The sequence below is a fragment of the Tympanuchus pallidicinctus genome, unplaced genomic scaffold (assembly GCF_026119805.1).
Source record: "Tympanuchus pallidicinctus isolate F22 unplaced genomic scaffold, pur_lepc_1.0 scaffold15, whole genome shotgun sequence".
Lineage (NCBI taxonomy): Eukaryota > Metazoa > Chordata > Aves > Galliformes > Phasianidae > Tympanuchus > Tympanuchus pallidicinctus.
Genome location: NW_026294669.1, coordinates 31,416,234 through 31,437,548, shown reverse-complemented (window position 1 = coordinate 31,437,548; position 21,315 = coordinate 31,416,234). Strand labels below are relative to the sequence as shown.

At 38.9% G+C, this 21,315-nt stretch overlaps 1 long non-coding RNA gene across 2 annotated transcripts in view; it reads left to right on the top strand.

The window, feature by feature from the left end:
* The window catches only part of LOC128077253 (uncharacterized), a 134,903-nt gene that overhangs the window by 90,873 nt on the left and 22,715 nt on the right, over nt 1-21,315 (top strand). Inside the window, exon 3 of one of the 2 annotated variants that reach the window (XR_008204902.1) lies at nt 15,381-15,432. The exons of the other annotated variant lie outside the window; for it this stretch is intronic. This is a non-coding gene — a long non-coding RNA (uncharacterized LOC128077253). Of the gene's footprint in view, nt 1-15,380; nt 15,433-21,315 lie in introns of those variants that run through there. 2 annotated transcript variants of the gene reach the window in all.

The window sequence follows — 21,315 nt, the reverse complement described above, 5'->3', positions numbered from 1 at the left end:
ATACAATTCTACTGCATTAATTTAAGAGCATAAGTGAGCTGACACGCTCAGCAAAGGCACTGCCTCAGTTGTACAAGTATCATAAAAGTTCATCATATGAAGCTCAGAGTCTTAATTTCTGGTGCTGAGAGTTTGACTTACTGCAACAGTTAAGGATGTGCCCCATTAACATCATTTCTACAGAATATATTGCTTATTGTGATCTTCAGAATTGCCGTTTATCAGTGCTCATTTTTCTTGCAATCTAATGAGTTATTTTAAAATTTATTGGTGGAATATAGAGAAACTCCAGTGCCATATGCTGAATTAACCCAGGTGATGGGCTGATCCATACAAATTCACTGCCTCAAGGTATAATGCATGCTCTGAGTCATAAAAATATGAGAAGAAAAGGGGAAACGCTGCCTTTTTGGGGCTGCTGTTGGTGGTTTTTTACATGGTGAAAGTTGAAGCTGCTGGTATGACAATTACTGTGTGCTGAGGATTTTTTACTATTTCAGCTATTATTTTAACATTTTCAGCTGAGCTACTTTGTTTTTTTTCTTACCTAGTGACAGGATTTTTGACTTGGACACAGTTGCATTTTTCTTACCACTGCCATGCAAGAATCGCACAAAAGATTTTCTCTGTTACTTTTACCAAGAGATTCCCATTGATTCTCTATGTTCAGCCAAAGCTTGACCACTTCTATTGAATTCAAATCCCTGATCTTCCTTTGCTCGTTTTCTGAAACATTATTGAAGAATGGCCCTTAAGCTGTTACTGTCAGTAGAGGTGGATTTGGGTACTTTTTGAAGTGTCTGTCTGATGTAATCTTGACTTAAGGAGGTAACTTTCCATGTAGGTCTCTTACAGGTGAGGAAATGCTTAGCAAACAAGGCACAGCTAAGTATGAATACTAGTTAAGATGAAGAGGAAAAGGGGAAATACAGAATCAATAGGATCAGCTAGATTGGAGAAAACCTTCAAGATGATTGAGTCCAACTGTCATTCTGACCTACTGACCGTGTCTTATAACACCACGTCGACACATCTCTTTAAGTACTTCCAGAGATAGGAACTCCACCACTGTCATGGATGGACTGTTCCAACGCTTGGCTGCCCTCTCCATGATGCACTTCTTGCCAATGTCTGGTCTATACCTACAGTTCTTTCTGTTTGTCTTCTAAACTAAACAAAATGGCAAGAGGAGAAGAGCATAGAAAATAAAAGAGCTTAGAAAAGAACAAAGCTTTGCTTAGTTAAGACATCTCTTATAGTTCAGGATTCTGGAGTACATTTTGTGACATCTGGCGTCATGATGGGCAGAACATAGGACATTTAGGTCCTTCTCCTCAGAGCTCCTTTCCAGCAGGTCAGCTCCTAACCTGTCCCTCCCAAGGTGTGGGACTCTACGCCTGCTGTTATTGAACTTCTTAAGGTTCCTCTCTGCCCAGGTCTCCAGCTACTGCTGTTGGATTAGCCACTCCTTCCAGCTTGGAATCATTTGCAGACTTGTAAGATCAGACCCAGAAGTGACCCCTGGGGAACACTGTTAGATACAGGCCTCCAACTACGCATTGCACCACTGATTACAACAATCTTTTTCTCTTCTTTCTCCCATAGCTTACCTGTTGAGAAAGCTTAATGAATTGAGTCTATTCAGCATTCATACTGCTTTTTCCCATTATTCTGGCAATGAGTTACAATATGTACATGCTGTTCCCAGTGCTGTTAGAGTGTTTTTAAATTGGAAGGATTTTTATTTTTCACAAACCAGTTGAAGAGTGTTACCTTTAAAGATTTCTTTTCTTCTGAAGATGCAGCCATGAAAAAGCTGTCATTACTTTACACTGTCACCCTCTTTTTCCCTTCTCCTCAAAACCTTAGAGTTGGATAGATATTTCTTGTAGAGGTTTTTGTGCTTTGTGTTTCTTTTTCCCGCATCTAGGACATGTTTTTCTCTTCATTTTGCTTTTTGATATTGCTTGTTCTTGTCTGTATTTCTTGACCCCTCGGGAGATGCGTGCTGAACTTTCCTTGCCATTGTGGATGCATGTTAATGCTGCGGATTGAACCTATGCAGAATAAGACTGACATTAATAGATATGTGAGAGTCCCAGAGGCCTTGCTTCTGGCAGGCTGCTCTCTCTTGTGCTCAGGGCACCTGGTTTGCTTTGTTTTTTCTTCCCCAGTACAAACAGAACGCAAAACCATGAGAAAAATATACCACTTGGCATAGGTGAGAGTTGGTTGAGTTCCTTCCTTAGCCACTACAAACACAGTGTTAAAAATCAGCTGGTAACAAACTGTTCTGACACAGAAGCCCTTGATTTATTTTTATGTATTTCAGCTATTTGTTTCCATTCCAATCCTGAAGCTAGTGTGAGATAGTTCCCTTTGCTCGCTTCTTCCTGAAAGCTGAAGCCCATTAATAACAGTGGGCGTTCTGTAACATCCGAGTAATGTGGTACAGGCTGGTGCTTTGTTTCCTGTCTTGCCATTACTTCTCGCACCAGGAGTCAGTGTTTCAGGAGATGTAATGAGCTGTCATTGCAGTTGATAATGGGCTATGAAAAATTTAGCTGGCAGTCTATGGGATGCCTGCACAGAATTTGGTTGCACAGCCCTGAAGCTCTAACTTGGAGACCGTATACTGAAGAACTGGATTAAGGATATCAGTCATCATTGAAGGAAATACTAAATGTGTTTTCAGAATGGTCAGCAGAGCTTGGTGCTGTGTCGTATTTTTAATTAGCAAGGATAAGACTCGAAGAAAAGTATTGCAGGGATAGCCAGGAATTATAAGAAATGTGAAAATAGGAAATCTAATTTTGTTCCTTCAATATAAGCACTTTTGCAGCATTAACAACTTACAAATTCTGTGAACGTACCCTTCCCTGATTTATTACACAACCAGTAGTAGACAAGGCAGAGATACAATATAGAGTAAACATTAACTTACTGAAAAATGTGCATACAAATGTTATTCCCATTTGTTTTCTGGAATGCAATTAATATCTCTTTCCCTCTGGTATCTGGTAGCCTGCTGGGTTATCAACATAATTAGTACCTTGGAAACAATATCTCATGGAGTCTGATATTGCTTTTATTTAAGGCTAAACATTTTGAGTATTCAATCAAAAAATCAAGTTAAGATCCCTGGAAATAATGTGGGTGCTTTAACTAACCCATTTGCATGTCTCCCAGAAGATAGGTTGGTACCACTCCTGTGTTTAGTGACAGGACTTTTAGACAGCACAAATATCAGTTGTAACAACATATTGCATTAGTGCACATTCCCACATAGTTAAGAAATGATGCTCCTTGAGTCACAGGGTGCACAAAGACGTTTAGTGTTCCGTTTTTAAAGCTTAAGAAACACTAAATAGCTTAAGTAACTATTTCCCAAGCTATATATTCCTCTCTCTGGGTCCCTGTGATTGCACTTAACTCAGCATTCCCATCTGCTATCAACTGTTTGGGGCACTTCAAGCCTTCTATATCACTGCCAAATTAATTTTCTGTCTAACATATTACTTGTTAAGTATCTCATCTATTTTGTCAACACACCAAATTCTATTCTGACGCAAATGAAAACCAAATTAAGTTAACCAAACGCTTGTATCCTAATGTGTCTCCCTTCTTGTACCTCTTTTTTTATCATGCTTTAGAGATGGTTGTGGCAGGTTTAATCAAGGCTTTTATTTCAGTGAATGCTTCTGTTGCAAAATGAGAGCCTTTATTCATCCACTGTTTGAAGACATCTCAGATGAGAAAAGATGCCAGTGTAGACAAATCCAAATTACACCTGAGTATGTAAGGTTTCCCTGGTTCTGTGGTCCTTCTTCATGACCTCTTTCATGATTTCAACTTAAACATTGTTATTTTTTATTGCCTTCGTATACTCTGATTGCTTTGTTATAAGGTTGTCTCTGTATTAGATCCCCAGTGTTTGTTCATATGTAGATAGACATAACTTTTAGGTACTATCTTCTGTTCTACTGCCAAGTAAATACAATAAATGACAAAGCCTAATATTTAAGAAATGTTTGCTGTATGTGAAGAATAGGTTTTGGTCTACAAACTGTCTGCAGTACTCTTAAAGGTCTGAGTTTGTCGAGTAGCTTTGAAATAACAAGACTGTTAAAGACAAATGCAAGCACTGGAAGTAGCAGTCCTTGCACAGGTTCAACAGAAGGGGTTGTCTATTTGGAAGATGAACTCTTAGCCAGTTTTTCCTCCAAGTTTCTGTTTTAAGATTAGCTTTTTTAAGACTAGAAAAATAAGCTTCAAAGCTTTCTTCATGCAAAATGTGCCATCGTATAACAGTCAAAGTGTTGAGGCATGCAGGTGAAGCCGACAGCAGCGTCCTCCTGGGAGTGCCCCACTTGTGGTTCATAGCCCTTCTGCATCTCAGGCCTGGAGTCTGTGTGCCACGGGCCCTCATGTGGAAACTGATGTTCAATGGAGAGGCAAAGGAAGGAGTTGGGAGGGGAAAAAAGGAAAAGAGAAGTTCTGTTATTATCGTGTCAGTGCAGCTTAACAACGACATGCTCTTCAAGGCAGTATGATAAACCGGGAAGGAGTTGTAGCTGTGCTGTTTTTATGTGGAAGGATCTGGGCAAGTGCAACGGGAGGCAGACAGATGCAGACTGGGAAGCTCCCTTACTCTTAGGAGTCGACCAGTTCCTGAAGGATCCATGTTTTTTTCTTATACAGTTGTTCCAGTAAACTTCAGTTGAACTTGGTTCTGAAAATGAAAAAAGCTGTAGAACACAGAAGGCTGGAATGTATCTGTAGAAAAGAAAAATTAATACTGCTGCCTTCGCTCTCCTTGCACTTGCCCGTATTTCGTGTTCCCAAATCACCAGTCATATTTGGGACAACAGAAGCTCATCCAGTCAAGCTGCCAGCCCGATTTCATGGTACTCATGTGATCAGTCCTATACTCAAATTGCTTAGTGCCTAAGTCCTGGCTGAAGTGAATAATTTGAGTAAACAAAAATCTTTAGGTTAACCTGAATACATCAAACCTTAGTAGCAAATTCCAAATAGATTAGATGTAAATAAAACAACAGCAGTTTTGAATCATTTACTCAGCTTTACAGATCAACCAGCGAAGGCTGAGATGCACGTTGTTTAAATGTTCATGGCCAAGTCCTGATCTCTGACATCTCCTGGAAAAGCCAAGATTTTGTTTATTGGACAAAAACAGGTCTGTTTCCTGTAAACGTCATGTAAACCGCTTCCCCTCAGACTGCTTTTATCAAAAACGTGGGAATCATGTGAGGAGATATATACTTGACAAAAACAAACAACAGGAAACAGATAAACCCTCTGACCAACCCTCTCTCCTCTCGTGCCTCTTGAATCTTGTATGCTTAACTTGTTAAGGCTTGCTGGAATGAGGGGGCTGCATTGCCATCCAGCTCCAAGGGCTCATTTCATTTAGTGAACTTCACAGTGTTGAGAAGTTTTGAGCAAAGATTAAGAAAAAAAAGACAAAAAATCACCTTGAAAACAAAGCAAGCAATAGGGGCTTCAATTTTTCTGAGTTAAGAGTTCCTGTAGGGAAAAGTGCCACTTAAATTGTCTATTGCAATTGTTAATATAGAGCTAAAACTTGTATTTTCAGAAAAGCTAAGTAGAATAGATTATATTAATTAAGAGATGGGAAAATAAAAACAGACTGTGTTCCTGAATGGTTTTACATTTATTAGGAAATTTTGTAGTTAGATCAGGATATATCTGAATTGCATCTCTGCTATTATTATTGCTAATATGTGCACCTCAGTAATCAATACAGCAGTGTACAAATGCTTATGATCTATTGATCAGGAGCAGATTACTCATGCCCTTCCAAATAATTAAGGATTTCTCTACCAAGTCTAACCAAAATGAGATGGATCCTCCTTAATTTCCTGTTGTTTTCTTCTAGACAAACCGAGCTTAAGAGAGACACTGATTTAATTTGGTGAAGAATGCACTGATGCCTTGCTTTTTTCTTACTCGTGTCTTGTTAACAATTATCTTGTCAAAAGGTAATGTAGGCAACAGAAGCAATTAGAAAACTTCTAATAGATGGAAACTCTTTTTTCCTTGCAGCAAAACTTAATCTAAAAATGGTAAAATGTTATTATTTAATAATCTTACCTAATTGTTTTCCATTAAGGCATGCATTGCCTTCAGATTTGAAACTTTGTGGATCCCAAACCTTCTACATTAATGCAAATAATGGTATAGAGCAAAATTTAGACCTGAAATTGTGCTAGAGAAAAGCAATATAGAGCTGAATCTGTGCTGTTCTCCTGTGTGAGGGTCTCTTAAGGAGGATGCTGCTGGGAGTTCTCCTGTCCTCCTGTGATGTCAGGACATCAAGTCAGGGCAGCACAAATTGCTGCCTCCAATGAGTGCTACCTGCAAGAAGATACAATGCCTTCCATTGGACTTGGTATTGATTAGAATAATCAGCTTGAAGCTCTGAACAGTACTTCCCCCTCTGCTTTAGCTTTCAAGGTTTCTTTTTCCTGCTCAGACCAAAGAATGTGGTGTCCAAAAAATGATCGTTTTCTTTCTAAAAATAGTTGTTGGAAATACTACCTCTCTCTCTTCTCCTTGTCTTCTTTATCTCCTTGGCTCATTGTGGGTAAAGTGTTGCTGCTTCTTCTGGAGTGCGTGTGGCTATCTGAGGGCTGCCCGGGGAAGGAGCTGGGCTTTTGTTTCAAGTCTGGACAATGTTTGCATCACGTACAGAGGCTGCAAATATACGTATGGATCGATGCAAAGCCAGAAGTCCACTGAGACATTGGATTTCTTGGCTCTACTAACTGGATGAGTGTAGGGGAGAAGAGGAATCATCCTCTTGTAGATGCAGCTTGAACTGTTATAAACGGTAAGGATGGACAAGTTTTGATGGGGTGCAAAATGTGGTCTGCTGTAGACTTTCACTCTGCAGGGTGACTGTTGATGGTGTTGTTCTTAGCAGCTCAAGATGAGCATTAAAAATTTGGGAAAAAAAAGTTTTTCACCTTTTAGGCAACTTGTTAGTTTGTTCTGGCTTGAGATTTGGCCTGGAGATGTCTTCCACATTTAGACATAAAGTGTATGGATTCAGACTAAAGGTAGAATCAAACTGAATTTACTGCCTAGATGTTTCTTACTTTTCTTTTAGGAACACCTGGAAACTAACTATACATTTAATAACGTGGACGAACACCATGGCTGAAGTATAATTTTCTTTCTTTACTTTTGTAGTTCCTTTGTAAAGGTTACGGTGAAAGCATTGGAGCAAGTTGAGGCCCTTTAATTTTTTTTTTGTTTTTGTTTTTTTTTGTTTTTGCATTTACTTTAACTGCAAATATGGAAAGTATTGTAATGTTATTTGCTTTACATTTGGAGGAGAACACTGTTTAGTGGTAGATGGAAAAGCTTAAATTAGGAAGTTTGTATCTGTTGGTACTAGTAAGATATCCAAGTTTGAAGAATTTTTTTCTTAGAACTTTTAATTAAATCAAGACAGTACTAGCAGGATCATAAAGATTTTAATCTAGACAACGCTGAGATTTTGATGATCTTCTTTTTCCTAATGAATGTGCATTAGACAAGAAAATACGATTGTTGGAAGAAATAGAAGGGAGAAAAGTTGGAAAAGAAGGGAAAAGTGCCTCAAGGCACTAGTTCAGTAGGAAATAGCAGTGTCCTATTAGTATGGTAATTAAGAATGGTCTCCCTTTTGGTCTGCTGCTGAGTCATGAGATGTCAGAGTACACTGACTAAGTAACCACTGACTGATGTGGATGTTATCATGAGTCATTTGCTAGGGTGCAATCTAGTTATGAGTCATTTAAGAAAATGATTTTGTAATATGCTTCTATGCCCGTTGTGTTAGCTTTTGGTAGTTATTCTGGAAAACGATTTTCTTTTTTGTGAATGGGAATTTTGGACTTAAAGTACAGTAATTGCACCATATCTTTCATCACACAGGGATCTGAACTGTGACTTCCATTTCCAATTGAAGTAAATCAGGTTTGAATGTGTGATGTTCTCTGGTAGTACTGTGATGAATAACTTGTGATGCTTGCCATTGTACTGGGGCCACAACCTTCTCTCTGTTCTGTTTTAGCAGCATCTGCTGCAAGGTGTCCCTACAAATGCATTCATAGTAATAGTAATTATTTGTTTAAAGTTAGTTTTAAAAGAGTTGTCACTCATGGAAGATTGTAAAAACCCTCTTGGTGGTACTCAGAGCAGCTTCTGACTTAAAAGCACCACTGCATTTGCTTACGTCAGTGCAGGTGGGAAGGGAATATTTTGTGTTCCCTGTTAGCCAGGAGTTGTACGTAGCAGCAGAAGCCCCAGGAACACATGAGAATGACAGACAAGGGAGGAAGAAAAAATTGAGGTGAATATAATCTGTGGTTGTTCACTGATTGTGGATATGCATGGCGCAGCATTGGCTGGCGCTGCTTGCTGCCACAGCGGAGGTGTTAAGGTCAGCGTACTGGCTGGTAAATAGAAGACCTTCTGGCAGCATTAAAGCCAGGTATGGTGTTGTGTTTTGTATATTGACACTCTGAACCTCAAGATCGAAAATTGAATATAAGGTTTTTATGTAATACATCCTTATTAATTGTTGTGGAGCTCCTCGTGTCTAAAATTTGACTTCTGCCTGAGTTCTTCAGTTGATTTATTTCTTTGCCGATTTGATTCATCGTGTCAAAAAGCTTTTTCTTTGAAATTCCAGCTAGAGGCCATGGTATTTTTAATGCCCCGAGGACAGTTTAGTTTAACTGGGCAGCGTTTCTGTTTGCTCTGGGTCTGAACATCTTGATAGCTTCCCACGTTTCCGAGATGTGTTGTTAAATGAGGGCTGAGTACTCCAGCTTGATTCATTTTTATTTTTATCCTTGAAACGCACTTAAAGAACTGTTACAAACAGCAGGAAATAGTGGAGTCAATGAAGGGGCAGTGAAAACCGCATCATGCAATTGAATTACCTTCAAAACCAAAGCAGCATGCATTGAGCCCCCTTCATAGAAAGGCACAAAGTGGAAACAAGCCCTGGATATCTTTGTGGAACAGGAGGCAAGGGCAGAAAAGCTTGCAGTCCAGTCCCATCTTCGATTCACTGCTCAGTACCTGAGTAATCCATAAAAACAGGTCTTGGTGAATTGATCTGCATCCTCATTGCAGGCTTCAGTAGAAAATTTCTAGGATAGGGGCTGATTTTATACCTTGTGAATAGATGCACCCTTCTGAATTCTTTGTTTGAGAGAACAGACGTATTCTTGGCTGCCTTTTTGAGGGGCAACACTTGGACATAAATGTGAACTGACGGGGTTAACTGAACCTTAAGGTATGCAGTGTCAGACCCCTTGCCTAAGCCCTAAATCCAGCAGTTCTTTTTTTTTTTTTTTTTTTTTTTAACTTGAAGAAATATTCAAGCAGGTAAATTGCTCTGCACTTATTTACTTGTTGGACAGTTTATCCCACGTGCAATTTTACGAAATGCGTACCATTCAGCATCAGATGAAAAAATGTTGAGGACAAATGCGCAGTGGTTGTGTCACGGCTCAGGTATCGAGTTAGTAGTCTTGGTACAAGTGATACGTGTTGGTGTTTCCCCCCTATTTGAACTTGTGCATTTAAGAAGCTATGAGTGAGCTCTATCTCAGCTTCTAGAGCACAGCTCCCAGGCTGCTGGGATGCCTGAAGTTTTGGATGTTCATTTTGATTATTTTTTTTTTTTGAGATTTTCTCTCTGATAACTGCATAGTGCTTTGTGAAAACTGTGGCAATGCACAAAATATAATGCAAAGAACAAAAAGCTATGAAACTAATGTGAGCTGATGTAAGCTGCCAGGGGAATGAGAAAGAGGTAAAAGAATTGGAAGAATTTTTTTGACAAAAAAGACAAACACAAGGTAGAGGGCTTCAAGAAAACCTTGCTCTCTCTCCCAGGTCTGCTTTGTCCTTATGCTTGCACTCAGGTCTCCAATGGCAGAATGTGTGAATTATATTTTTTGTGAGAAGCCAATTTAAGAAATAAAGTTGTAAGGAAAGTGGAATTACCATGAATTATTTCTCTCTCGTTTTCATCTGATTTAATTTCTGTCTTTGGCAATCCTGCCAGTAGCAGAGCAAGGCATGCAGTTCTCATCTGAGGATGAAGATGGTTAATTTCTCCTCAATTCTATGTTAAAACTGATGTGTTTGTAGATTGTGGTTGGGGAGATTTACCTGTACAGGCAGTAGGATAATAGCTGTCCATGCTCTTCTTCATTGCCATCCATCTTCAGTTCCACCTTATCTTGTCAGAGTCAGCAGCAGCAGCATGTTTTACAACATGCAGGGAATACCATGCATATTGTGTTGAATTTTGAGGAGAAAAATAATGTTGCAAGTCCTAAATTATCTGTCCTGAGATATGAATTGTACTCATACTGCTGCCTTTACTACTTTGTAAAACGGAGTTTTTGCTAGATGATGAAACTTTAATCAACGTGAGAGTTGAATTTTCTCTGGGTGGATGTTAGGATGCTATTTAAAAATGAAGCATAGAAATAAGATAATACTAATTTAGAATATTTGAAGCGGATTGAGTTCGTGGTCTTGATGGAAACCTAATATTTTGCTAGCAGTTTTAGAAAGCAAGTGTCACTTGAAATGGTTTCTATCTGTAAAGGATGTGCTCTTTGATGCTCCTGTTTGTGTGTATGATTGATTCTCTGTATGTTTGATTGTTTTGATTCTGCTGATGTTCCATCTGTCTTTCGTGGTCAGATTTGAAGTTGGAGCGCTTTACTACCTCTGGCAATCTAATTTGATTTGATCTCTTACTGGAGCTTAAACAAACATATTTGGCAATTTTGGCTGTTCATAATTTTTGAATATGCACTGGAGCTGACATGACCTCCCCTTGTCAAAACTTCCCATTTCCACAGTGACTGCAGGCTGTAGCTCTCAGACCTCTCTCCAGGACGGGTCACTTCACTGTCCATCCAACCATTGCCTGCTGCGTCACCTTAGTATGGCAAAACCAGCATGAATATACTGCACTGACAACAGCCTGCTTTCTAAATCACCAGGCCACCAAGATCAGCTTATGTTGGTTGTCCTTATTATTGGTGTTTTCACAGTTTACTGGGTGCTTTGGCAGTGTCCTGTAGCAGGTGCTGCTGGAGGGCTTACAAGCTGTTAAGGGACATTTGCAACATTATCATACTCTCAGTAAATCATGCACATTCTTGGGTGGCTGTCATTTGACTGAAAATAACTGTTCAAGTAGTTATTGACCAAAAGAGCTCTCATGATTCCCTGCCGTGTCCACAGCGCTCTGCCACCAATTACTGTGGTCTATAGACCCATTCCAGAAGTCATGGGTAAAAAGCTGAAAGCAGAAATACTATTTGTATTATCATTGATCCATTGCTGACAGTCATTATAATATAGCTCAGGAAAACAGCATCTTGTCGAACTAGGAGGTAATTGCCTGGAAAGTTGGATTTGCACTTTTCTTGTATGTAGGAGTGCTGAGCTTTTAACATGAAGGTGTGATAGAGAAATGCACAGCGCAAGAAAGCAGGCAGAACTGAGAAGAGATGGTAGGAACCAAACCACTCAGTTGCGTCCGTAATATGAAGCATTTTCAAAGTGATGCAAAGGACTCTGCAGTTTAGTTGAGCCCAGCAGAACAGCATACCTGGTCAGACAGCTGAATGTCAAAGGAAGAAGTCAGGAACTCAAAAAAACCTCCCAGTATCAGCAGAGTGAATCTACTTGTTATTGCTGAAGAACTGAGGCAGAAATGACAGCTAGTAAGAATGACAAATAAATAGCAAATTAACTCTTTGCTTTAGTTTTAATTTGTAGATCGCAAACAGGAGCCTCACCTTGTGTCTCCATTTTCCCATCACTTACTTGATCTGACATGACTTCTGTGTGCAAGTGAGTACTAATTCGTCACATATGTTGGACAGAAAATTGGGAATACATAACAGGTGAACCAGAAAATGCCACATTTCTTTCAGCCTGTTTCATTTCAACATAATTTCAGTGGTGTTCAGTCCTAAGGCAAATTTTATATAAAAGTGTCACTATTTTTATTTTTTTTTAGATGGAAAAAAAAGAAAAGAATTCGCTAAATTTGTTTAAGCTGTGGGTATAATTCCAAATCCCCATATTCGATCAGGCAAGGTCACTTCTCAGTATGGGTTTCTATCTGTTTTATGTACTGTAAAATGTTGTGCAGCGGCATCAAATGGCAGTTAGAACTGTAGATGTTAATACAGCATAGAGAAAAGCATCTTAGCAAGCAAGAGGCTTGATGGTATGTAATAATAGGAAGACTGTCTAGTCTGAGGAGTTGAAGTTAGTCACTTCTTATTTGAATATGTGTAACACAGTCGTTTTGCACTGGAAGAGAAATTGAGGAACTATGGCATAATCCAGTGCTTAGTAAAATAGAAATCAGCACTGAAACAAGTAAAGGAGTGTTTTTCCAGTCTGACCTTTGATTAATGTAATGATGGGGTAAAGAAGGTATGCAAATGTGAAATCAGAATTCGGTGCTCGGTTTTCCCTGCGAAAAAGCAGCTTTTCTAATCCAGGAGTTTCTCCAGATAGTGTTTTTTAACCTTCTCTGGAGTTGCCCACACAGTATCCTGCAGGTCTCTAAGGAGAAAGCATCCCAGATTATTTTGTGCAGCATCAGGGTGGTTTGCATTATTTTTTTCCTCAAGGGAATCCTATCAGACCACAAACACCTCATCAGTTTGGTGATGGTCTGTGCCCAGCACCTGGAATAAGTGTCATCCTCACTACATTGTCATCTCGGCATCGTTGGTATGAATGAGCCCCAGCACTCTTTACAATTCGCAGCAGAGTTCACAGTTCACATCTGTACAGATGTGTAGTTCCTGTTAAGTAAATAACAGGGACTGAATGGTCTAAAACAGAGTATATTTTGAGTAAACAACATGTAAGCTGTGCATAACAATTTTTGATTTACATGCTGTGTTGAGCCCAAACATAGGAACTCGAAACATATTCACCTGTGATTACTGCTACAAAATCACTGCAAGTTCACATCTACAAAGTCAGTAGTGATGAGATAACAGCTGCATTAGGCACCTTTAGCTGCTTTAAATGAATGAGACAGGAAAAGAAAAAGGGGGAAATGATGAAGAAGTGTTAAAATAGGGTTAATATTGACTCCAGGCTTGTGCTGATATAAACGCTTCATTACTGGGGTTGTTTTGGAGCTGCATTGGTGTTGTGTGTAGTGCAGGAGGAGTGCTCTCTCATGACGTGCGAACTAAAATGCCTCACAGAGCGCAGGAAAATTAATGTCCTTAAGGGCCTTCCTCCCCGTTCTCATAATTTCACTGCTTCATTTATTCACTGAAGGGCTGCTTTGCCATGCAGCTGGGACTGACGCAGCCTGGCAGAGGACATGTAGGCTTTGCAGGTATTCTGTTCCTACCACTGGCTCCATCCTTGAGCAATAACTCTCCAGGCAATAATAGCCAGGATTCGCAAGCTTTTAAAAAAATAAATCCTAATCTCTTTAAGGTTTGCATGGTTTCAAAATCTGAGCTTTTGATTCCATGTCTCTTAGGTTTTGCTGGAAACCATAATAATAATAATAATATGTGAGGTAAAGTAGAAAAAGAGAGGAACAGTAGGAAATCTTTTAAATGATGCTTTTAATACTGCTTTTACTGCAGATGCTTTCCGTCTCACAGCTAGAGCAAACAAGTCTGCTTAGATGAGATCTGTATAGAAGATGTGTCTTTTGTGATGAGGGCAGAAAGTTTAAATGTGGAGAAATGCACACTGCCTTATTTGTGGCTTTGTTAGAGATATTTTAGTTAGTTTTTTTTTTTTTGTAATTATAAATGCCTTTTAGTAGGCAGTCTTTATATGGATTGTACCGCAATTGGGAATATATTTTTCCCCCTAATACAAATGCTAAGAAAAAGGAAAAGAAAAAAAAAAATCTTGTTGAGTGAATAAGGTAATGCTAGTAGTTTCAGAAGCATTTTATCATAAACCACCAAATCTGGAGAGATGCTTTCTGTCACGTGGAGTAGATCCTGCCAGTGCGTGTCTGCACAATTAATGTAAACCCCAGGGTCTGGAAAACTTGGTATGCCCCATTTTATTTGCTTAGGTTCCAGGCCTCTAGCTGAAGAGGTCACCGAGCTGTCCCTTAGGAAGATTGATTCAGAGACTGCCACGTTTCACTGTCAAAAATAACTCTTGTTGTTTAGCCTGTGTTTTCACTGTCAGGAGCATTTCAGTCTGTATTTGCCCTTTCTTAAGTTCCTTATATAGCTTTGAATACTCTTGAAGTAAAAAAACCTGAAAACCTGTTTCTGACCAGCAGTAAACACGTGTCTTGGTCATTCAGTACTCTGCAAGATCAGGAGATAAGTTCTGATGCTCTTTCTGGTGGAACACAAAGATCAGTTTCAGTAGGAAGCAGAACGAGGTATAATGTTTTAAATTTAGACAAATAACAGCTTGTAACTGAACAGCAGTTATGTTGATTAATAACTAATAACATTTCATTCTTCTGATACGTTCCAGGCAAATCCCTTGGCCAGTGAACGCTCTTGATTTATAGATGTGTGTCCTGTTCATTCATCTTGCCTTAAGCTCCTTCTTTCTTCTGTCACCACTGACATTCGTCAGTTCTCATTTGCATCTGCAGTTGCAGATGACACCGAAATACAAGGGGTTGTATTTCTTGGAGGTTGCAGTGAAACTGTGGGCTCTGCTGTAGGTGGACTCAAAACTTGTGCTTGAAGGTTGCTAAGTTATCTTTTACTGCAATGTGATAACTCACGTAATTGAGAAAACTTAGAGTACATTTCTGTAAATTTTAGTGCTGGTTTTTGCTTTTTTCTACCTGAGCAAAACATGGCTGCAAAGCAGCTCCAGTCACATTTTGCAGAAGTGGAAATTTAAGCAAGTGAGAGCGCAAGTGCAAGTTGATATTGGGAGGATACCTACAATATACCTGGGATGTTCAGCTCTTGTGTCTTTATGTGAGCAAACGATTGTTGCTCTGCTGTTTGCATTTGCCTAACCTTCTGTTATCAAATAAAATCACAAACAAAATAAAATTTCCGTTGGAGTCAAATATGAGTGGAATCCCAAGGAAGACTCTAAAGGTCAGATGAGCAGTTTTGATATATTGCTCCTCAGTATCTACAAAACCTTAGTGACATTAAACAGTACCAAGTGGAGTTTGCTAAAAGGTACTTGGGTGTTGTATATTTAAAGAACAAGTTGTTACCTAGAAATAATAAGAAAATAATGGTGAAAGGCTTCTAACTGACCGGTCTTTGTGGAATAAGTATTTGTGGAAACTGTCTTTTCTTTTGCCAAAGATGATCTCCAACCTTCCAGTGCTTTGGGCACTGGTTCTACTGGTTTGGTCAGGCAGAAGCTCTGTGAGTATAAATGGTGATGAAAATCCCATGATTTTTTGTCCTGGCAACAAAATGAAGGCTATATGCTTAGATGGATAAATATTGGCGTTTTGCAGTTGTTTACACAGATTAGGTGAACTGAATCACAATGAGGCATTTCTCTTCCCTTGAAATAGGGTAGAATTTTAATTAGTCTTATTTTCCTTATTTATGGAGTATGATAGCTTAGGAGACTTGCTACTCTTGTTAAATTGTTTTACTTTGAAGTGAGTTTTACCAGGAGCCTTCTTAAGTAACATTAAATCTTATTTTGGGCATCTACTTACTTGGAATTAGAAGGTAATTTAATCAAATAAAGTTAGGAAAAAAGCCAAGTGTATCCAAAAACATCAATGGGAAAACAGAGCTTATTAGGGCTTTCTGTGTGGGAAAGAGAAAGATGGTGATTTTCACGTTGATCAAGTTCTCAGAGCTCACTGCAGACATATTTGACATAACGCATCTGTCAGCAACACGTAAAAACTGTATTGTGACACGTATGTTCACTAGGACTGAATGCAGATGTTTGACCAAGTCTTGGGTGGTGAGAAGCAAAGCTGTGCCCATTTAGGCTACTAATTTCTGTGGATAAAACATCTAGTGAAAGCTGAGTGTGAATTCTCCTTTGTGCCTTTGAAAACTTCCCTCAGTAAATGGGAAAATGTGTGAGAGGGTGAGAGTGTGTATGCAGGTAACTACAGGCATGTACAGATACAGCTCTGATGCATCGGTAAGGCAGACTGACACAGGCAGGAGAGCAAACCCAGGTCATGGGGGAGAGCTTCGTGTTTGTTTGTGTGTGTGGGGGGGGAACCTCTGCTGAGGAGAATTAGGGCTGAACCAAGGGAGGTTTCTATAAGCGACTGCTTCTGTCTTAGCACAATATGATTATGTTTAGCTTCTCAGGGGAGACTTTCTATGATTAAATTTTACTCCTGAACTACCCTGGATTCAGCACGTGATGGAGTCACCTTGAATCCAGTGATCGTTTAAATGATAAAAATTATATTTAGCAGTAAAATAATCTGTTTTACTCCATGTAACTTCAGAGGTAAATGACACGTTAGCTCTTAATTGTACAAAAAGTTATATTTCAAGCGTATTTGTTAGGAGACTTTTCAAACCGCAGAGCAAATCTGAAACATGACTTTAATGTCAGCACACCGTGTTAAAGGAAGCATTTGATTGCCTCTATTGGATACACCTATAGTGCGTTTTTGTTGGTTTGATAGTTATGGTAATGGATAGTTTTAGCTCCAGTGAGTAATTGACGACATCTTGGCCAAACCTAGATGTGTACCATGTATTTCTAGGATTTGTTGTGCTGTTAAGTGTTGAAGACCACCAAGCTACAGAACCAGCTTTTTCCATTGAAGTCAATTCCTACCCTTTGTTACCTTGCAAGGAAACTAGAAATGACCACAAGCTTAAACGTGAGATCTTCCCTTAAACTGAAAGGCACACCTGAATCTACTGCTGTTGGTCTCAGACTTGCAGAATGACGCATTGAGCTGTCACTGTGCTAGAAGTAGGATCACACTTCACACAAGTAAATTCCTTATTTTTATTTTCTTTTTTGTGGTTTTTTTTTTTCTTCTCAGTCTGAGTTATGTCCTAAGTGGAGACCTCTAGTTTACCCATAATGACAAGAAGAAAAGAGCCTTGCAAGTCCTAACTCTTATAAATTATTATCAGCGGTGTGAGCAGCTTGAAGCACCATTAGCCTGTTACCAGTATGAGGTTTTATTTATTCTAGAGCTCAAAGCATTGATGTTATTGATCTGCTTTAGGGAAAATCGCTCCACTGGGTAATCTAGGAAGTTACATTGCTTCTTATCATGGCACTGATGGTTTCAAGCTGTGGGTGAGATCTTGTGCAGTCCAGACGCTGATATTTTCTGTGGCAGGGTTAAGTGCACAGAGGAGGTGAGGATATTTTTTTTGCTGAATGTGAAGCAGCCACTCACCAAGACTGTTCTCTGCTTCTTTCTGCAGGAAATATTCCCTTTTCTGCCCCTTAAACTAATTTTTTAAAAGATTAATTAAAAAATTGTCCTAATGGTATTTCAAGATTGTCCTAATGGTATTTCAAAACCACAACATGTTTTTCTTTATAACTACAAGGTTAAATGTAAGTGAAACACAGAGCTTTGGGCATCTCATAATACTAGAGAAATGATGTTTCATCATTCTTTCAGCCCAAGTATAATTTCCCATGGTATCTGGTATGTTTTGACACACGTTTTAGTCTTCGATAGGCAAAACACCTGCTGAAATAGTATTGAATGTTGAAATCACAACATCTGTGTTGGTCTTTGCTGAGTGGAAATTGATCCTTGTAAAAGAAGCAGCTATTAATTGAGGAGGCTCCTCGAAATCATATATTGAGAAAGCCTACACTCTTTAATCCACCTATGTTAAGAGTTTATTTTATGCTAGAGATTGACTTTTTGTAATTATGTATTTTTCCTATGTGATGTTAATATTCAAATACTGTCTTCTATCTTCCATTTTGGATATATATTTAAGGTCATGGAGATAGGAGAGCATGGTCATAAATGCAAACTGCAGTACTAATGGATCTGAATTATGTATGTAACTTGAAATATTCACCAGTCAAATGTAAAAACCAAGGTAGGTTACTGAGTTTTCAGTGAGGAACTGTGAATTAAGGTGGTCTCACCTGAACAATCCAAAGTCTGAGCTTTCAGTACTTACGTTAATAGACATTGAGAAAGCCAACTTTGCTACCGAGAGTAATGATGATGTTATGGATCTGTCTGGGCCACTATGAGAAAGATACATGATTATTATCAGGATGCAATAGCTGGAGTCCCACTCAGATGTTTTGTGGTTGACGTTCCATTATTCTAAAAGATGGAAAAGTAGCCACTGAGATTCGTTCCTGTTTAACCAGCAACAGAATGAGTTTTCACACACAAAGCATTATAAAAAGATGGCTGCAATTGTTTTTCGTTATTTTTTTTGCAGGAGATTCAGTCAGTGGCCAAAGTTGTAAAAGAGCAAAAAAAGCATTTAATTTAGGCTTGCAGTAATATCCATCACTTTAGCCCAAATGGTATTCCTAACAAACAAAATAGCTGCTAGTGTTTTATTTGGAATACCTGATTTTTTGTTAGGCATTATTTAGCTTACATGAATGACCCTTGGAACATGAACATTTAATAAAAGATTCTGTTGTCCTGTAGAATAGCAGGTTAGTTCGTGTGGCAATGTGTGGGCATTGAACTTAAGGAAGGATTTAAAATAAATCAGTGCTGAACTAGTACAAAATTTCTTTGTGAGGAAAGGGAAAAAACAGAAGATGCAAAATATTAGTTCTCTATTCTGCTTTGGTTTTCCCATAAAAAGTTAATTATTTTCAATATAATTAAATGACAAGGGACAAGAACAGAATAAAGAAATTGTCAAAGAGTTCATGCATCAATTAGATGCTTTCAGCTCATCAAGATCTGATAAATTTGCTCTAGGGCATTTGTAACTAACTAAAGTGCTGTCTGCACTTAAAATCAGGTAAAAGCCCAGAACTGACAAGAACCAAAATAAGCCTTATTTCCAAAGGCAGGTGAAGTATAGAGACTTAAAAGAAATATTAAGCAGACAACCTAATTTCAAAATGCTAAGAAAAGATTTTGAAATTAAAAGTTGCATATGTAAATATGCAGGACAAGAATAAGGTGCAGATGTGGTGTATCATTGATAGCAAATCAAAACTTCTCTTTGATATAGCCCTCACTGACTGCCGATAACCAGGAGTTCATGAACTGAATGTCCTGTGGTCAAAAGAATTTGTCTTCCATATTTTCCCTTATTTTTCTTTTCTGATACTATGTAAGGATTCCTTAAAACAAATTAGAAGAGGCGAATGACTGACAAAGCTGATAGACTTATGCTGCCATAATGCACATCTCTTCAGTGGATTTTTGAGAAGCTTCCACACTCCTGGAAGTCATTTGAAAGGCTGTCATTTTCAATCTGTAATTTTCCTGTTTTGTGCAGTGATAGAGGATTAAAGACCCATTAGGTTTCTGTCTGAGCGCTAATCCAAGCTTTGGACAGCTTTCCATTTTTCAGATGTATTAAAATGCAAGCACTGTTCACTGTTCCAACTAACTTTTCACTTTATGTTTGTTTTACGGTGTCACAGAACAGTTAAGAAGATTGCCACACTTCCCATTTTTAAAATAAACTTTAAATAAATGCAAAATAGATTTTTTTATGGCACGTGGGCCTACAATATCCTCTCAAGTTGAACCTTTAGTATTTTAAGACAACTATTTCTAGGAGATTTATGAGTTGCAAAGAAAATTCTTAAAAGCTGATTTGCAACCATAGGATTTACACTGGTTTTGTAATAACTTGGTTCCGATTGCGTACTGCCATATAATTTCACTGCTTTTTGACATTGACACTTTTTCGGGGAGCAGTATGGTGAGTAAGATGAGATGATCATGTTTAATTGCTTTGAATCTAACCTTGCAGGCTGGTGTGGAGCAAGCAGGGAGGTGTGCACTGCGTTCCTTAAGCTGGAAACTTGACAGCAATTGCTTAAAACTGCATGGAGCTAAAGAAATCTTTGATACTTAAAGCACTTCCTGTCAGTTATGAAACAGTAAAGTGATCTCGCTGTGGTCAAGGGATAAGCTCCTCTCGAATGGTTACCAATCACGTTTGGCAAAAAAAGCATAAGGCCCATGGAATTAATCTCATGCCTTGAACTTGAATATGGAGTTTGCAAACTCCTTCAGCAGTAATGCTGAATTTCAGCAGGAGTGGGATTGTTTATTATTCTGATTTTTTTTATTTTTTTTTTAATCCCCTCATTGCTAGTTTGCAGTACTAGCAAAATGTCTAGTTCAGTATAGTATTATTTTCTCTGAGCTCAGTGAAATAGTTGACCTGCAGGCATATCCCAAGTAAACCAGTGGGAATGCTTGTTGGGTAAGCAGAAAGAGTGCTTTGAGACTTGCTATCCATTTTGGTAATGGCTGTCATTATAACAACATCCTGTAATCATACTGTTTTGATTCCACAGTGTCTGGGAGTGTTGCACCTTTGGGAAGGACGCAAATTTGGGAACTGGGGCTGACACTCATTACTTACATGATTTTCTGCTTGCAGCAGAGGCAGTTTGCCAGGGAATGCTTTTATGGCCTTGTAAGTCATAGCCTGACTTGCAGATTTTAACACTGAACTTCAGCGGTTCCACAAGAGTCTCTGATCACACTCTTGGCAGCAGGAGAATCCTGGGTTTCTGTGCACAGAGTTTTGGGTGCCACAATATAAGAAGGGCATAAAACTGTCAGAGAGCATCCAAAGGAGGGCTACGAAGACAGGGGAGGTTCCCAGGGCAGTGGGCACGGCCCCAAGCTGGAGCTCGGGGAGCATTTGGACAGTGCTCTCAGACTATAGGGTTTGGGTGGTCCTGTGCAGAGCCAGGAGTTAGGTTTGACTCTGTGTGGGTCCCTTCTAACCTGGGATGTTCTTGGATTTTATTCCACTCTGTAATTCATCTAAAATATACCCGTAGGATTAATCTACTAGGATGCTTTTCCCTCACGTGAGACTGACAGCAAGGCATCATATCCTCACAAATAGAGAGGTAGGTTACAGATAACTAGGTCACCCAGCTACCCACTGCATGCACTTGTTATTTTCAACTTACCTTTCTGACCCTCATCTTTTCTCTTTAAAAAGGAGACTTTTATGTTCTCAGAACTGTCTGTACAAAATAACTAAATAAAGTTCCAGTATAATTTCCAAATGCTGTATACAAGGCCGCACAGGAAGTCTTTTGACTGCTTTTCCCATCTCCAGCCATACCCATCTGCAG